The sequence below is a fragment of the Lolium rigidum genome, chromosome 4, assembly GCF_022539505.1.
Source record: "Lolium rigidum isolate FL_2022 chromosome 4, APGP_CSIRO_Lrig_0.1, whole genome shotgun sequence".
Classification (NCBI taxonomy): Eukaryota; Viridiplantae; Streptophyta; class Magnoliopsida; order Poales; family Poaceae; genus Lolium; species Lolium rigidum.
The window spans coordinates 221,360,778-221,377,740 of NC_061511.1; the positions used below are offsets into that span (position 1 = coordinate 221,360,778).

Below are 16,963 nucleotides of genomic sequence, written 5' to 3' on the forward strand. Positions count from 1 at the left end.
TGCTAGGCTCGTCAAGCAAACCCAAGTATTCCGCGTGTGCAACATGGCTTACACCCGTTGTATGTGAACGTTGAGTCTATCACATCCGATCATCACGAGATGCTTCGAAACGACGAACTGTTACAACGGTGCATACGAGGGGAGAACACTTTATTATCTTGATATTAATGTGAGGGATCATCTTATAATGCTACCGTCGCGATCTAAGCAAAATAAGATGCATAAAAGGATTAACATCACATGCAGTTCATATGTGATATGATATGGCCCTTTTGTCTTTGCGCCTTCGATCTTCATCTCCAAAGCACGGACATGATCTCCATCATCAACGGGCATCATCTCCATCATCGTCGGCGTAGCGTCAAGGTCCATGGCGCCGTCTTCATGGTTGTTCACCTCATGTAGCAACTATTACAACTACTTTGAAATACTACTCAACATGAAAATTAAAGACAACCATAAGGCTCCTGCCGGTTGCCACAATACAATAATGATCATCTCTTACATATTCATCATCACATTATGGCCATATCACATCACCAAACCCTGCAAAAACAAGTTAAACGTCTCTAATATGGTTTGCATATTTTACGTGGTTTAGGGTTTTCGAGAGAGATCTAATCTACCTACGAACATGAACCACAACGGTGATACTAATATTGTCAATAGAAGAGTAAATTGAATCTTCACTATAGTAGGAGAGACAGACACCCGCAAAGCCTCTTATGCAATACAAGTTGCATGTCGAACGAGGAACAAGTCTCATGAACGCGGTCATGTAAAGTTAGTCCGAGCCGCTTCATCCTACTATGCCATAAAGATGCAAAGTACTCAAACTAAAGACAACAAGAGCATCAACGCCCACAAAACCATTGTGTTCTACTCGTGCAACCATCTATGCATAGACACGGCTCTGATACCACTGAAGGATAACGTTGCATAGAAAACAAAAAATTTCCTACCGCGAACACGCAATCCAAGCCAAGATGCAATCTAGAAGACGGTAGCAACGAGGGGGTATCGAGTCTCACCCTTGAAGAGATTCCAAAGCCTACAAGATGAGGCTCTTGTTGCTGCGGTAGACGTTCACTTGCCGCTTGCAAAAGCGCGTAGAAGATCTTGATCACGATCGCTTCCGGCGCCACGAACGGGCAGCACCTCCGTACTCGGTCACACGTTCGGTTGTTGATGAAGACGACGTCCACCTCCCCGTTCCAGCGGGCAGCGGAAGTAGTAGCTCCTCTTGAATCCGACAGCACGACGGCGTGGTGTCGGTGGTGGTGGAGAAATCCGGCGGTGCTTCGCTTAAGCGTGCGGGATGTGGTGGAGGAGAGAGACCGCTAGGGTTTGGGGAGAGAGGGGGGTTGGGCGCCGGCCCTCTAAGGGGTGTGGCCAAGGCTGAGGCTTGAAGTAGTCAGCCCCCTCTCCTATGCCCCTCATTATATAGGTGGAAGCACCAAGAGTTCTAGTCCAAGTCTTCGAATAAGACCCCAACACTAAAACCTCCCATATGTGGGAAACCTACTCAAGGAGGGAGTCCTACCCAAGGTGGGACTCCCACCTTTCCTTGAGGTGGGTTGGCCGGCCACCCTAGGGGAGTCCACCTTGGACTCCTCCCTTTAGGGTTGGCTGGTCATGCAAGGTGGAGTCCCTCCGGGACTCTACTTTCCATGGTGATTTCTTCCGGACTTTTCTAGAACCTTCTAGAACCTGCCATAAATGCACCGGATCATTTCCAAACTTGGAATATGACTTCCTATATATGAATCTTATTCTCCGGACCATTCCGAACTCCTCGTGATGTCCGGGATCTCATCCGGGACTTCGAACAAATATTCGAACTCCATTCCATATTCAAGTTCTACCATTTCAACATCCAACTTTAAGTGTGTCACCCTACGGTTCGTGAACTATGCGGACATGGTTGAGTACTCACTCCGACCAATAACCAATAGCGGGATCTGGAGATCCATAATGGCTCCCACATATTCAACGATGACTTTAGTGATCGAATGAACCATTCACATACGATACCAATTCCCTTTGTCACGCGATATTTTACTTGTCCGAGGATTGATCTTCGGTATCGTATATACCTTGTTCAACCTCGTCTCCTGACAAGTACTCTTTACTCGTACCGTGGTATGTGGTCTCTTATGAACTTATTCATATGCTTGCAAGACATTAGACGACATTCCACCGAGAGGGCCCAGAGTATATCTATCCGTCATCGGGATGGACAAATCCCACTGTTGATCCATATGCCTCAACTCATACTTTCCGGATACTTAATCCCACCTTTATAACCACCCATTTACGCAGTGGCGTTTGATGTAATCAAAGTACCTTTCCGGTATAAGTGATTTACATGATCTCATGGTCATAAGGACTAGGTAACTATGTATCGAAAGCTTATAGCAAATGACTTAATGACGAGATCTTATGCTATGCTTAATTGGGTGTGTCCATTACATCATTCATACAATGATATAACCTTGTTATTAATAACATCCAATGTTCATGATTATGAAACTAATCATCCATTAATCAACAAGCTAGTTTAAGAGACATACTAGGGACTTCTTTGTTGTCTATATATCACACATGTACTAATGTTTCGGTTAATACAATTATAGCATGATATATAAAAATTTATCATAAACATAAAGATATAAATAATAACCACTTTATTATTGCCTCTAGGGCATATCTCCTTCACAAGCATGGAGAAAGAGGGGTTATAATGGAAGAAGATGAAGAAGGGGATGATATCATCGATGACAACTATCCTGATCATTTCGGTGATACTTTCATGGAGGATGCTGAAGGTGGGGAAGGTGAAGGGGAAGGGGAAGGTGAAGAAGAGGCACGTGATGAACCCGCTGATGATCTTGGTCGGACCATTGCTGATGCACGGAGAGGCTGCGAAACTGAAAAGGAGAGGAACAATTTGGATCGCATGTTAGAGGATCACAAAAAGTCGCTTTACCCCGGATGCGATAATGGTCTGAAAAAGCTGGGCTGCACACTGGATTTGCTGAAATGGAAGGCACAGGAAGGTCTATCTGACTCGGGATTTGAAAATTTGGTGAAAATGATGAAGAATATGTTTTCAAAGAATAACGAGTTGCCCGCCAGTACGTACGAAGCAAAGAAGGTTGTCTGCCCTCTAGGTTTAGAGGTTCTGAAGATACATGCATGCATTAACGACTGCATCCTCTACCGCGGTGAATACGAGAATTTGAATGAATGCCCGGTATGCACCGCATTGCGTTATAAGATCGAGGCGATGACCCCGGTGACGATGTTGAGGGCGAGAAACCCGGGAAGAGGGTTCCCGCCAAGGTGATGTGGTATGCTCCTATAATACCACGGTTGAAACGTCCGTTCGGGAACAAAGAGCATGCCAAGTTATTGCGATGGCACAAAGAGGACCGTAAGTCGGACGGGGAGTTGAGACACCTCGCAGATGGAACGCAATGGAGAAAGATCGACAGAGAGTTCAAAGATTTTGCAGCTGACGCAAGGAACATAATATTTGGTCTAAGTACGGATGGCATGAATCCTTTTGGCGAGCAGAGCTCCAGCCATAGCACCTGGCCCGTGACTCTATGCATCTACAACCTTCCTCCTTGGTTGTGCATGAAGCGGAAGTTTATTATGATGCCAGTGCTCATCCAAGGTCCGAACCAACCCGGCAACGGCATCGATGTGTACCTAAGGCCATTAGTTGATGAACTTTTACAGTTGTGGGGCAGACCTGGTGTACTTGTGTGGGATGAGCACAAAGAAGAGGAATTTGACCTACGAGCGTTGCTTTTCGTAACCATCAACGATTGACCTGCTCTTAGTAACCTTTCGGGACAGACAAATAAGGGATACAATGCATGCACGCACTGCTTACATGAGACTGAAAGTGTATATTTGCCAAATTGTAAGAAGAACGTGTACCTGGGGCATCATCGATTTGTTCACCGTTATCATAACGTAAGAAAGAAAGGCAAGCATTACAACGGCAAGGCAGATCACCGGCCGAAGCCTGCGGAACGTACTGGTGCTGAGGTATTTGATATGGTCAAGGATTTAAAAGTCATCTTTGGAAATGGTCATAGCGGACAATCAGTTCCGCAGGGAGCTGACGGGCACGCACCCATGTAGAAAAAGAAGCTCGCTTCCGACCAATTCAAGAGGAACTAGCAGGATTTTTGATGAGGGAAGTCCTCCATCCTAAAGGAGAACACTATTACGAGGATGTACAACTTCTGATGCCGTAAATTATGTATGCAAACTTGTTCGAAATTGTATATGGCCATCCGAGATTGAATATATATTGTATATTCCTCTTGAATTCTTCTTGGTTCTAATTTCAAACTTGTTTGAAATTGTACATTCATATGCATGTATATAGTAGCGTAGAATATGTGAAACTTCTTCAAAATTAAAATAAAACACAAAATAAAATATAAAAGAAATAAAACAATACAAATTAAAAAGAAACCAGATTTGGGGGGGGGGGCTAAAACCGTAACCTGCGGAGGCCTTTAGTCGCGGTTGGCCAGGAGAACCACGACTAAAGGTCCTCCACCCCGACGGACGGCTGGCGCCCACGTGGACGGGCCTTTAGTCGCGGTTCGTAAGCAACTGCGACTAAAGGGGGGGGCCTTTAGTCCCGCATATTTAATCCCGGTTGCGCCACCGGGATTAATGGCAGTTGCCAACCGGGATTATAGGCCCTTTTTCTACCAGTGTGCAGGTCAAGGATCTGCCTATACCTAAACTGTCGTACTGGATCCGGCTACCTTCACATGCCTTGTCGGATCCGACTCCTGACGCTGGTCGAGTTGGATCCAACTCCTTGTTGCTCGGCTAGACACCTTCCATCTTGATCAATAGCAACTGGGTCGCCCGGTGAGCTGTATGCCGTGAAAAGTCATTTTGTTGGACCAATTTTTTTACACAAGGCGCAAAAATATTTTTTTCTATGAAACTTTATATGTGTGCTTAGGATATGTAGATGTACCACCAAGATTATCTTTTTTCATTTATTTTGAAATTCTAAACTATGTTTTTCCACAATTGGAGCATCTAGTCCTGCAAGTCAAAGTGGATTTTTGCTGAATCACCGAAGCCACATAGACCATTGACATATCCTCGGCCATCTTACGTGAAACCCAAGCTTGAGCATAATTTTCTCAACAACAAAGGAAACATCATTCCCACATGGTTATGCGCTTTGTGCACTTTAACTTGTTTCTTCTTTAGCTTGAATACCTGACCATGGTTTGATAGGCCCATTATACAACTTAACAGCGGGTTGTGACTCCAATTGCTTAAACTCTGAGCGGCAGCGTTTGTTTGAAGCGGTCGCTGAAAAAAATGCCTAGTTGCAGCTAACCATCTGCTCGGATACGAACAACCATCACTGTGAAAACTGCATGTGTTACCACCAGCTTGCATCGGAACTTGACGAATGGTTGCATCAGAACCCCCACGTGAACGACCGCTACTTCCGTGATGTGCCGCGATCTGAAGAAATCTGGAGAAAAAGCCCACAGCCAGGAGAAAATCCACGGCGCCCAATCGCCCATCTCCACGACAAGCCTCAGTCGTAGCCACAACCATCTCCTTCCGTTTGAGGCTCTCGCCGCGCCAACTGTCCGGAGATATACAGTCCACCAATAGCGTCCAAGCTTCAGATTATTTTGCTCCCTTTCATATCTTACCTCCATAGTGTTACATATCATGATCCTCTGCTCCTCTCAAACCAATCCTCACATATACAACCAGAGCCTCACTCTTGGAGTAACACACAGTCTCAGCCGAGCAATGGCGACCACCACGATGGCAGTTTCCTCCCCCGGCAAGGCAGTAAAGAACCTGCCATCGTCCACCCTCTTCGGTGAGGCCCGCGTCACGATGCGCAAACCTCTGCCAAGGCCAAGCCGGTATCCTCCGGCAGCCCGTGGTACGGCTCTAACCGCGTACTCTACCTTGGCCCGCTCTCCGGCGAGCCCCCGACCTACCTCACTGGTGAGTTCCCCGGCGACTACGGGTTGGACACCGCTGGGCTCTCAGCCGACCTGGAGACCTTCGCCAAGAACCGCGAGCTCGAGGTGATCCAGTCCCGGTGGGCCATGCTCGGTGCACTGGGCTGCGTCTTCCCCAAGCTCCTCGCCCTCAACGGTGTCAAGTTCGGTGAGACTGTCTGGTTCAAGGCCGGCTCCCAAATCTTCAGCGAGGGAGGCCTCGACTACCTCGGCAACCCGAACTTGGTTCATGCACAGAACATCCTTGCCATCTGGGCCGTCCAGGTGGTGCTCATGGGTGCCATTGAGGGGTACCGCATTGCCGGAGGCCCACTCGGTGAGATTGTCGACCCTTTGTACCCTGGCGGCAGCTTCGACCCCCTTGGCTTGGCCGATGACCCCGAGGCGTTCGCCGAGCTCAAGGTTAAGGAGCTCAAGAACGGCCGTCTTGCCATGTTCTCTATGTTTGGCTTCTTCGTTCAGGCTATCATCACTGGCAAGGGCCCCCTCGAGAACCTCGCCGACCACCTGGCCGACCCCGTCAACAACAATGCTTGGGCGTTCGCCACCAACTTTGTTCCCGGCAAGTAAGCCATATGTGTCTAGGAGACCATGCACGCGATGAAGTGTGACCAAATGGTTTCGTTTGTACTACCATATCGTAAATTACGAGGATGAATTCTCTGGAAGCACGGTACTTGATTTGGAGGTGATGTTACATTGACACAGATGTCTTATAGGACGCAGTGATTGGCTACGCGCACCGAGCGTATATAGTGCAACTGGGCAAATGGGCATCATACATGGTACGTTTGGTGGTCTGCATACCCGTTGGCTCGCATCGCTAGCAATTTTTTGCTCCCTTTGGTTGCCTAGGCTAAACCGCGTTTTTGCACGAACCACTTCTCAAAGCAGCGTCGGACCAGGCCTAGAGGAACGTTCGGTTCGGCAGTTTTTAGCAGTGCAAGCAAATCTCATACGCAGCCCATGCAAAAGCGAATCTTTCGATGCAACCTGTGCACTGCTCCTGCTTAGGCTTAGAGTACTCCATATACCCTCTCCTAAAATCAACACAAACATAGTCCGACTCGAAATAAGATGTACATAAAAAAGTTGCGTGTTGATGATAGGAATCAATTTCCACAATCGGTTTCGAGTTTCGTCAGTCGTAAATCATCAATTTCGCGTATGAAGTTTTCAGCAAATTTTGCTAAATTCGTTGCACACGCCCACCGTTTGAAATTTCCTTTGAGGGGTGGGTTCACCTCACCATTCCGCATGACTTTCATGTTGAAAGGTTTTTGTTTTGGTGGACATAGACGGATAATAAATGACTCGCTAGTATAGTGTAATGTGTAGGTATGTGTGAGTATAGTTTGGAGTACTTTTGCTTAACTTCTCGCTTGCCATCTTCATAGATGGCGATGTGGTGATAATATGTGAGAAGTGAGAGGTGATAATCCATGGTGGTGGCGGCATGATGACACTAGTAGAGAAACCCCCCTTTAGTACCGGTTCTAAAGGGCCTTTAGTACCGGTTTTGGAACCGGTACTAAAGGCCTCCCACCTTTAGTACCGGTTCGAACCGGTACTAAAGGTGCCTCCACGCGGGCACGGAGGAGCCCGCGGGGCTAGAGACCTTTAGCACCGGTTCGTAACACGAACCGGTACTAAAGGCTATTTCGTATAATTTTTTTTATCCATTTTTTCTAATTATTTTTCACTCCCTCTTTTGTTTTATTTTTTTCACTCCCTCTTTTTTTATTTTTTTAGAATTTCTAGTATTTTCGTTCGTCTCTAACTACACTTTATCTCTAGTCAAATTATTTACCCGTGGTCAAACTTCCCGGTCGGTCACCCATCCTCACACTACTCCCGCACTAGCACGCTTAACTTCCGACTTCCATCCCGTTCCACTTCCAAGTGCTTCGCGCGCATGTATGTGATAGTACTGTCATATCAATTCTATTAACATGTTGGTCGATGTCACACTTCTTTATTGTTTAAAATCCAAATAATTCTTTTAATAAACAAAATTAATGATGTAATAATAATGTTGAATAAATAAATTAAATTAAATTTTATAATTTGTATTATTTTTTTAAAAAATAATATTTTTTTGCCAAACCTAAAACCTGAAAATTTGAAAATCTTATAATTTGCTAAAAGTAATAGTAATATTTTAGGACTCGAAAAATCTTATAATTATTAATTTTAATTTTTTAAAAAATAAAAAATATTTAAATTTCTAAATTTCTGGAAAAAAAACTAAAATCTTCTTGCTTTCATATTTTCATTTGGAATTTTGAGAATCTAAAAATTGGCTAACCGGGTAAACCCTGGTGAATTCGGAATTAACTTTTTCTCACGATGATTTTGATATATTATACGCATTTTTCCGACGTCGTATGCAAAAATTAATGCGATTTTACCATTTTTCAAACTTTTTTTGCAAAAAAAGTCAAAATTCGAATTTCTTAATTTCATCGAATAATAGGTTGCATAACATACAAGAATCTGAAAATATTTTATTTTTTGAATTTTCTTTCATTTTCATTTGTATTTTACAAAGCAAAAAAGGCGTGGGGAGCAGAAAAACCTTTAGTACCGGTTCGTGACACGAACCGGTACTAAAGGTCTACCATTTAGTACCGATTCGTGTCACGAACCAGTACTAAAGGTTTTCCGCCTGACGCTAACTCTTTAGTACTGGTTCGTGTCAAAAGGTTCTTACGAACCGGTACTAAAGGCCTGAGCAGTGCAACCGGTACTAATACACCCTTTAGTACCGGTTCGTAAGGAAACCGGTACTAAAGGTCTAGACGGAAGCCCCTTTTCTACTAGTGTGATGGTCATCTTTGTGGTCGGCGACGTGGTGATGCTTGTGACCGGCGTGACCGACGGTGTCATGGTGATATTCAACTTCGTCATCAGCGACATGGTTATGCTTGTGACGGGCGTAAACAGTGGTGTCATGGTGGTGTGTAATATCCCAGGATTTGGGGTTACAAAAAGAGAGGAAACAGATGTGTGCATTGCATTCATGCATAGAAAATCCGGGCAATTTTCGTGTTTCTGTTTAAAACTGTCAAAGTGATCGAGGTTTCTCTTGCATCGATGGAATTGAGTTAGTCATCGATGTGAGTGTGACAAATTTCGACATGACCTTTGTGAATTCATTGTTTTTGGGAGAACAATTTGAATTCAAATGAAATATGAATAACATGAATTCAAATAAAACTTGAATTGGAATTTGAATTCCAAACAAATATATAAAACACAATTGAACATTTACAAATAGATAAAGAAATAAAATATATATTACATTAAGAATTATCTAATTGTATGTAGAATTCCCATAAAGAGAAAGTCACAAATTACAAAATAAATAAAAGAAGATACAAAAAAAGAATAAAACAATTCCTAATCTAAAATATTCATATCCAAATCTTCCCAATCTTTTTATTCTTCCTCTGCAAAATAAACAATAAAGACAAAGAAATGTTGTGTTAAGGTTAAAATGTTTGTCTCCACATTTTGGGAGACATTTTAATATTGAAAACTAGCTATTAGGAATTAAGAACTTGTCTTAATACCCAAATGGTGATTAGAGGGATTGAAAATCAATTAGGAGGCAGGGTCAGAAGTATCACGAGGCAACAAGGACTAGGGGCAACATCAGGAATTGATTATCACTTAGGCAACAGTAATTGATCCAGATGACAAGGCAACACTATTTCAGGCAACAAGGCAATCATTTTTCATTTCCCTCTAATCTAGCTAGTGTCTATTAAAAGCCACAAGTTTTCAAATTAAGTAATTCACCATTGACAATAGTTATTCAAGATGAATCAATAGCCACAAATAATAAGTAATAAAACTCACATCTTGTTTCAGCACATAACCTGAAAGGATTCGTAGCATAGAAACCAAAAAATTTCCTACCGCGAGAACGCAATCCAAGCCAAGATGCAATCTAGAAGATGGGAGCAACGAGGGGATGGACGAGACTAACCCTTGAAGATTTCCAAAGCCTACAAGAGGAGGCTCTCGTTGCTGCGGTAGACGATCACTTGCCGCTTTCAAAAGCGCGTAGAAGATCTTGACGGTGCCACAATCGGGCAGCACCTCCGTACTCGGTCACACGTTCGGTGTTGATGACGACGTCCTTCTCCCCGTTCCAGCGGGCAGCGGAAGTAGTAGATCCTCCTCGGAATCCCGGCAGCATGACGGCGTGGTGGCGGTGGTGGTGGAGAACTCCGGCAGGGCTTCGCCTATGCGCCGCGGGAGTATTATGTGGAGGAGGAGAGGCTAGGGTTTGGGGAGAGGGGTGGCTAGGGCGCCGGCCATGGGCAGCCCTAGGTGGTGCGCCCAAGAGTGGCTGCCCCCTCCCTCTCCTCCTCATTATATAGGTGGAAATCCCCAAGAGTTGTAGTCCAAGTCTTCGAATAAGACCCCAACAACAAAACCTCCCATAGGTGGGAAACCTACTCAAGGGGGGGAGTCCTACCCAAGGTGGGACTCCCACCTTTTCCTTAGGTGGGGTGGCCGGCCACCTATGGTGGAGTCCACCTGGGACTCCACCCCTTAGGGTTTGGCTGGCCATGATTTGGTACATGAAAAAGCCATTCCTTTTCGCTTTCCTTCAACCACTCAGTAGACTTTTTTACTGGAAGAGTCAAGCGAAAGCAATTACCTTTTTAAGTCAAGAAAAGAAAGGAAAGGGCTATTTATGAGTTTATGTAGATGAAGTTTCAGATTCTTGGATGAGCGGAACATCTTTGAGACAAATCATCTCTACCCGGGTACATAGCTTCATCCAAACCATGGATCCACGAATTGTTGACTCGCTCTAGAAAAGAGCTTCGTAGTTGGGAGCTCTGAACCGATGATCGATATGGTTTCCTAGGATGAGAACTATGGTTTACTACTTGGCAATAAGAAAGTTGTTTTATCTTTTTTGAACTTTTTGAGTGGAGTCCCACTTTCCATGGTGATTTCTTCCGGACTTTTCTAGAACCTTCTAGAACCTGCCATAAATGCACCGGATCATTTCCAAACTTGGAATATGACTTCCTATATATGAGTCTTATTCTCAGGACCATTCCGGACCTCCTCGTGATGTCCTGGATCCCATCCGAGACTTCGAACAAAACTTCGAACTCCATTCCATATTCCATATATACTTAAACGACATCAAACCTTAAGTGTGTCATCCTACGGTTCGTGAACTATGCAGACATGGTTGAGACTTCTCTCCGACCAATAACCAATAGCGGGATCTGGAGATCCATAATGGCTCCCACATATTTAACGATGACTTTAGTGATCGAATGAACCATTCACATACGATACCGATTCCCTTTGTCACACGATATTTTACTTGTCCGAGGTTTGATCATCGGTATCTCTATACCTTGTTCAACCTCGTCTCCTGACAAGTACTCTTTTCTCGTACCGTGGTATGTGATCTCTTTATGAACCATTCATATGCTTGCAAGCTAATTAGACGACATTCCACCGAGAGGGCCCAGAGTATATCTATCCATCATCGGGATGGACAAATCCCACTGTTGATCCATATGCCTCAACTCATATTTTTCGGATACTTAATGCCACCTTTATAACCACCCATTTACGCTGTGGCGTTTGATGTAATCAAAGTACCTTTCTGGTATAAGTGATTTACATGATCTCATGGTCGAAAGGACTAGGTAACTATGTATCGAAAGCTTATAGCAAATAACTTAATGACGTGATCTTATGCTACGCTTAATTGGGTGTTTCCTATTACATCATTCATATAATGACATAACCTTGTTATTAATAACATCCAATGTTCATGATCACGAAACCATGATCATCTATTAATCAACAAGCTAGTTATACAAGAGGCTTACTAGGGACTCCTTGTTGTTCACATATAACACACATGTATCAATGTTTCGGTTAATACAATTATAGCATGGTATGTAAACATTATCATAAACACAAAGATATATTATAATAACTATTTTATTATTGCCTCTTGGGCATATCTCCAACAGTCTCCCACTTGCACTAGAGTCAATAATCTAGTTTACATATGTAAAGATATAACACCTTGGCCTTCCGGTGTTTTATCATGTTTTGCTCATGGGAGAAGTTTTAGTCAACGGATCTGACATGCTCAGAAACGTATGTATTTTGCAATTCATTTGCGTCTCAACGCATCACTCATTTTCTAAATGAGTCGGCATTAAATATGTTTGGTCTTTCGGTGAAACCTTAATTCCGCGGTCTGAAATATGTCACTAATATTGTCACACACAATATAGCTTCAAAGTTCTGACACTATCGGAACTACACCAAGTTCTCAAAGAACCTCTTGACTTAACATCCTCAGTCATTGTCAAAACAATGACATACTCTGCCTTCATTTGTAGAATCCGTCACAACATTTAGAACTCTTCCAAATCTAGCATAGACAACTTCTAGCTCATTGTGCTACCTTTTAAACAACACTTAGTCGAATTTGAGATTGAAATTTTATTTTTATATGTGACAAAACAAATATCGGTGCAACACCTTACAGCGATTTGTTTGTCATTTATCCATACAAAACTATATATATATATATATCCTTGGTTCTTCTTAAGTACTCAAGAATATTCTTACTGTTTTTCAATGATCATCACATGAATCATTCTGGTACATGCTCATAACACATTAAGAGCACAAGACATCTGATTGTGTACATATTATTCGTGATCTATAATCACTCATGTGTTTTTACTCATTGAGTGTCAGATACACTCAAGTCTTATTAAACCTTCACATGACAAGAACATTTTCTTAATATTTCTATATTGAACTACTTCAATATCTATTCTATGTACTTTGACTTAAACTTATTATGTGTTTCAATATATCTTCATAGATCTTGACACAATATTTGTTTCAGTCCATATCCTTTCATTGAATTTAATTTCTCAATGAAATCTTTTAATCAAGTATATAATTACATCATTTATAACCAACTATATGTCATCTACATAAAGTATTATAAATATGTCTCAGCGCTCCCACTTAATTTCTTGCAAATGCAAGCCTCTTCATCGTCTCTTGATGAAATAAAAAACTCTTTGATTATTTCATCTGGTGAAGATTGATGACCCACAAGTATAGGGGGTGTATCGTAGTATCCTCGATAAGTAAGAATGTCGATCCCAACGAGGAGCAGAAGGTGTTGACAAGCAGTTTCGACGAAGGATTCACTGTAAATGCTCACAGACAAGTATTCGTGGGGTTTTGATGTAACGGATGAATAAAGTACGAGTAAGTAAAGTGCGAGAATAATAATTGCAGCGAGTGGCCCAATCCTTTTTAGCACAAAGGACAAGCCGGTTTGTTTACTTATAATGACCAAACGTTCTCGAGGACACACGGGATTTTAGTCTAGTGCTTCCGCTACATACGGCTAATTAATCTTCATTGTTTTGATAAGTGTTGTGTGGGTGAACCTATGCTAATGTACCGCCCTTCCTAGGACTAATACATACTTGTGATTATACCCCTTGCAAGCATCCGCAACTACAAGAAAGTAATTAAGATAAATCTAACCAAATCCTTAAACTCTGAGATCCTGCTATCCCTCCTGCATCGATATACCAACGGGGGGCTCGGGTTTCGTCACTCCGGCAACCCCGCAATTGGCAAACGAGTACAAGATGCATTCCCCTAGGCCCATAAAGGTGAAGTGTCGTGTAGTCGACGTTCACACGACACCACTAGAAGAATAACACCACAACTTAAATATCATAACATTGAATATTACTCAACCATACTTCACTACTAACATTTAGACTTCACCCATGTCCCGAAGAACTAAACGAACTACTCACGAGACATCATATGGAACATGATCGGAGGTGATATGATGATGAATAACAATCTGAACATAAACCTTGGTTCAACGGTTTCACTCAATAGCATCAATAACAAGTAGAAATCAACACCGGGAGAGTTTCCCCTATCAAACAATCAAGATCAAACCCAAATTGTTACAGCGGTGACGAGGTGCAGCGGTGGAGATGGCGGTGATGATGATGAAAATGATGATGATGGTGATGGAGATGATGTCCAGCTCTATGACGGTGACGATGGCGTCGATTTCCCCCTCCGGGAGGGAATTTCCCCGGCAGATCTCAGCCTGCCGGAGAGCTCTTTCTCTCTCGGTGTTCTCCGCCCCGCGAGGCGGCCGTGGCTCTTCGCGACGTACCCCCGGAGCTTAGGTTTTCGGGACGAAGGCGTACGCGAAGAAAAGGAGGCGAGAGGGGGCTGTGGGCCCCCTCCTCACGAGGCGGCGCGGCCGGGCAGGGCCCGCGCCGGCCTGTGAGGGGGCCCATGGCGGCCCTCCTCGGCTCCCCCTTCCGGCTCCCTTCGTCATCCGGAAAAATAGGATTTTTCATATAATTTCCGTCAACCGTTGATCTTCCGAAATATTGCATTCGACGGTGCTTTTTCCAGCGAGAATCCCGGCTCCGGTGCGCGATCCTCCAATAATCATGAAACATGCAAAATAGATGAAATAACATAAGTATCATCTCCAAATATGAAATATATCAATGAATAACAGCAAATTATGATATAAAATAATGATGCAAATTGGACGTATCAACTCCCCCAAGCTTAGACTTCGCTTGTCCCGAAGCGAAACTGAACTCGGTAAACAGGACCACATGTTTATGGAGTGAAGAGTCGATAAATCAAATACGGACAAGAAGCATCATATTCATTCACACAAGACATTCTAGTAAACAAATTCCTCATATAACTCAACTTGAAACAAGTATAAGGTAATCACAAATAAAGGTGCATAAGAAATCATAGCTGGTGATGGCAAACTTTGTTCTTGGTCAGAGAACTGTTAACAGATTAGACTTATCTATTGAGCAGCGCTCTCATGTTAAAGTTTATATGGCTCATCTTGCATACTCAATCATAATGATCATTCATAACTTTCAAAGCTATATTCATTCAGATAAAACTTGTACTAAACAAGAAAGAGTAAAAGACATGATGAAGCAAATCACAATATAATAGTTTGATCACAACAACTCAAATGCTTGCTTGAGATGGAGGGAAATAGGTTTACTGACTCAACATAAAGTAAAAGATAGGCCCTTCGCAGAGGGAAGCAGGGATCAAATCATGTGCTATAGCTTTTTCATTTTTGAAATCATATAAAGAGAATAAAAGTAAAGTTTTGAGAGGTGTTTGTTGTTGTCAACGACTGGTAGCGGGTACTCTAACCCCCTTGCCAAACAGACCTCCAAAGAGCGGCTCCCATGAAGGACGTTATCTCTACCAGCAAGGTAGATCATCCCTCTTCTCTTTTGTTTACACATGTACTTTAGTTTATTTAAGGATGACACTCCCCCCAACCTTTGCTTACACAAGACATGGCTAACCGAATCCTCGGGTGCCTTCCAACAATCTCATACCATGGAGGAGTGTCTATTGCAAAATTAATTTGCTTACTGATGAATCAGAGCAAAACATGTGAAGAGAATTATTAATGAAAGTTGATTAATTGGGGCTGGGAACCCCGTTGCCAGCTCTTTTTGCAAAATTATAGGATAAGTGGATGAAGCCACTAGTCCATTAGTGGGAGCTGCCTAACAAGACTAAAAGATAAAACACCACATACTTCCTCATGAGCTATAAAACATTGACACAAATAAGAAGTCATAAATTTTGAATTGTTTAAAGGTAGCACATGAAGTATTTACTTGGAATGGCAGGAAATACCATGCAGTAGGTAGATATGGTGGACACAAATGGCATAGGTTTGGGTTCAGGTTTGGATGCACGAGAAGCATTCCCTCTCAGTACAGGTCTTTGGCTAGCAAGGTTAATTAGCAAGCACAAAAGTTGAGGGAAACAAACGAATATAAATGTGATAGAAACAATCATGCATCTTTCTTGTAAGCACAAACAATTTTAACTTCAGAATAATAAGCTATGAGCTAACAAGAAAGGAAGACAATGAAACAACTATATATATTTCTCTTTTCTACTTAAACCTCAAGGTGTTGTTGCTATTGACCAATGCTAAGTTTGCCAAAACCAAATAGATTTACTCAATGCTCCCAAAGTGGTACCAATACTAAAATCAAGATCAATCATATAATAGAAATTGCAAACTAAAATAAGGTGTGCAATATGTAAATGATAAGACTTCTCATTAATATTTCATTACGATAACTCACACCAAGGGATACATAGACAACCAACTAAAGGAGAGATACTTCCACACTCGCAACCCATCTTATATGATAACTTCCCTACTCATGATATGACACTACTTGATAGTAAAAAGTAAAAAGGTAGTGATGATGTGATACCGCGGCACTCCCCCAAGCTTGGAACAAACCAAGGGGATGCCAATACCGATGATGAATTACTCCTTTGGCGGTGGCGGTGATGAATTCCCATCATCAGACTTCCAAGGAAGAGGCTCTCCATCAACAAACGACATCTTGGTCTCGGGAATCCTGAAACTAGCAGCACAGCTTATGTGTTTAAACCTGTTTTCATACTCACAGTTCTGATTCTGAACGTCATAGAGTTGAGCTTGGAGTTTGTTGGTGGTGTCGTGAGGTGAGAGGATGTCGCCCCATAGCTTTGCAGTTTCCTTCTCGTGTTCAACAATGAGTTCAGACACAATCTTGTGGAAGATATCCACTTCACGCTCGGCCATCTTCTTGTAGTTGAAGACCTCTTGTTCTAGCTTCTCCATCCTGTCTTCCAAGCTTCCTTCTCCTTTGGGACCCTGAACATCTTTGATCTGCAGCTCCCCATCAACGAGCAACAACTCCTTGGGATGCATCCTCAGCTCGTCCATGTATAAGTTGCCAAAGTCCTTGCGGGAGCTGTCCTTCGGAGTTTCTGAC

The 16,963-nt window shown here is 42.9% G+C and overlaps 1 pseudogene; it reads left to right on the forward strand.

Annotated features, from left to right (window-relative positions):
- The first annotated feature begins 5,750 nt into the window (after positions 1-5,750).
- Positions 5,751-6,739, forward strand: LOC124707109 (annotated as a pseudogene).
- Positions 6,740-16,963: the final 10,224 nt, after the last annotated feature.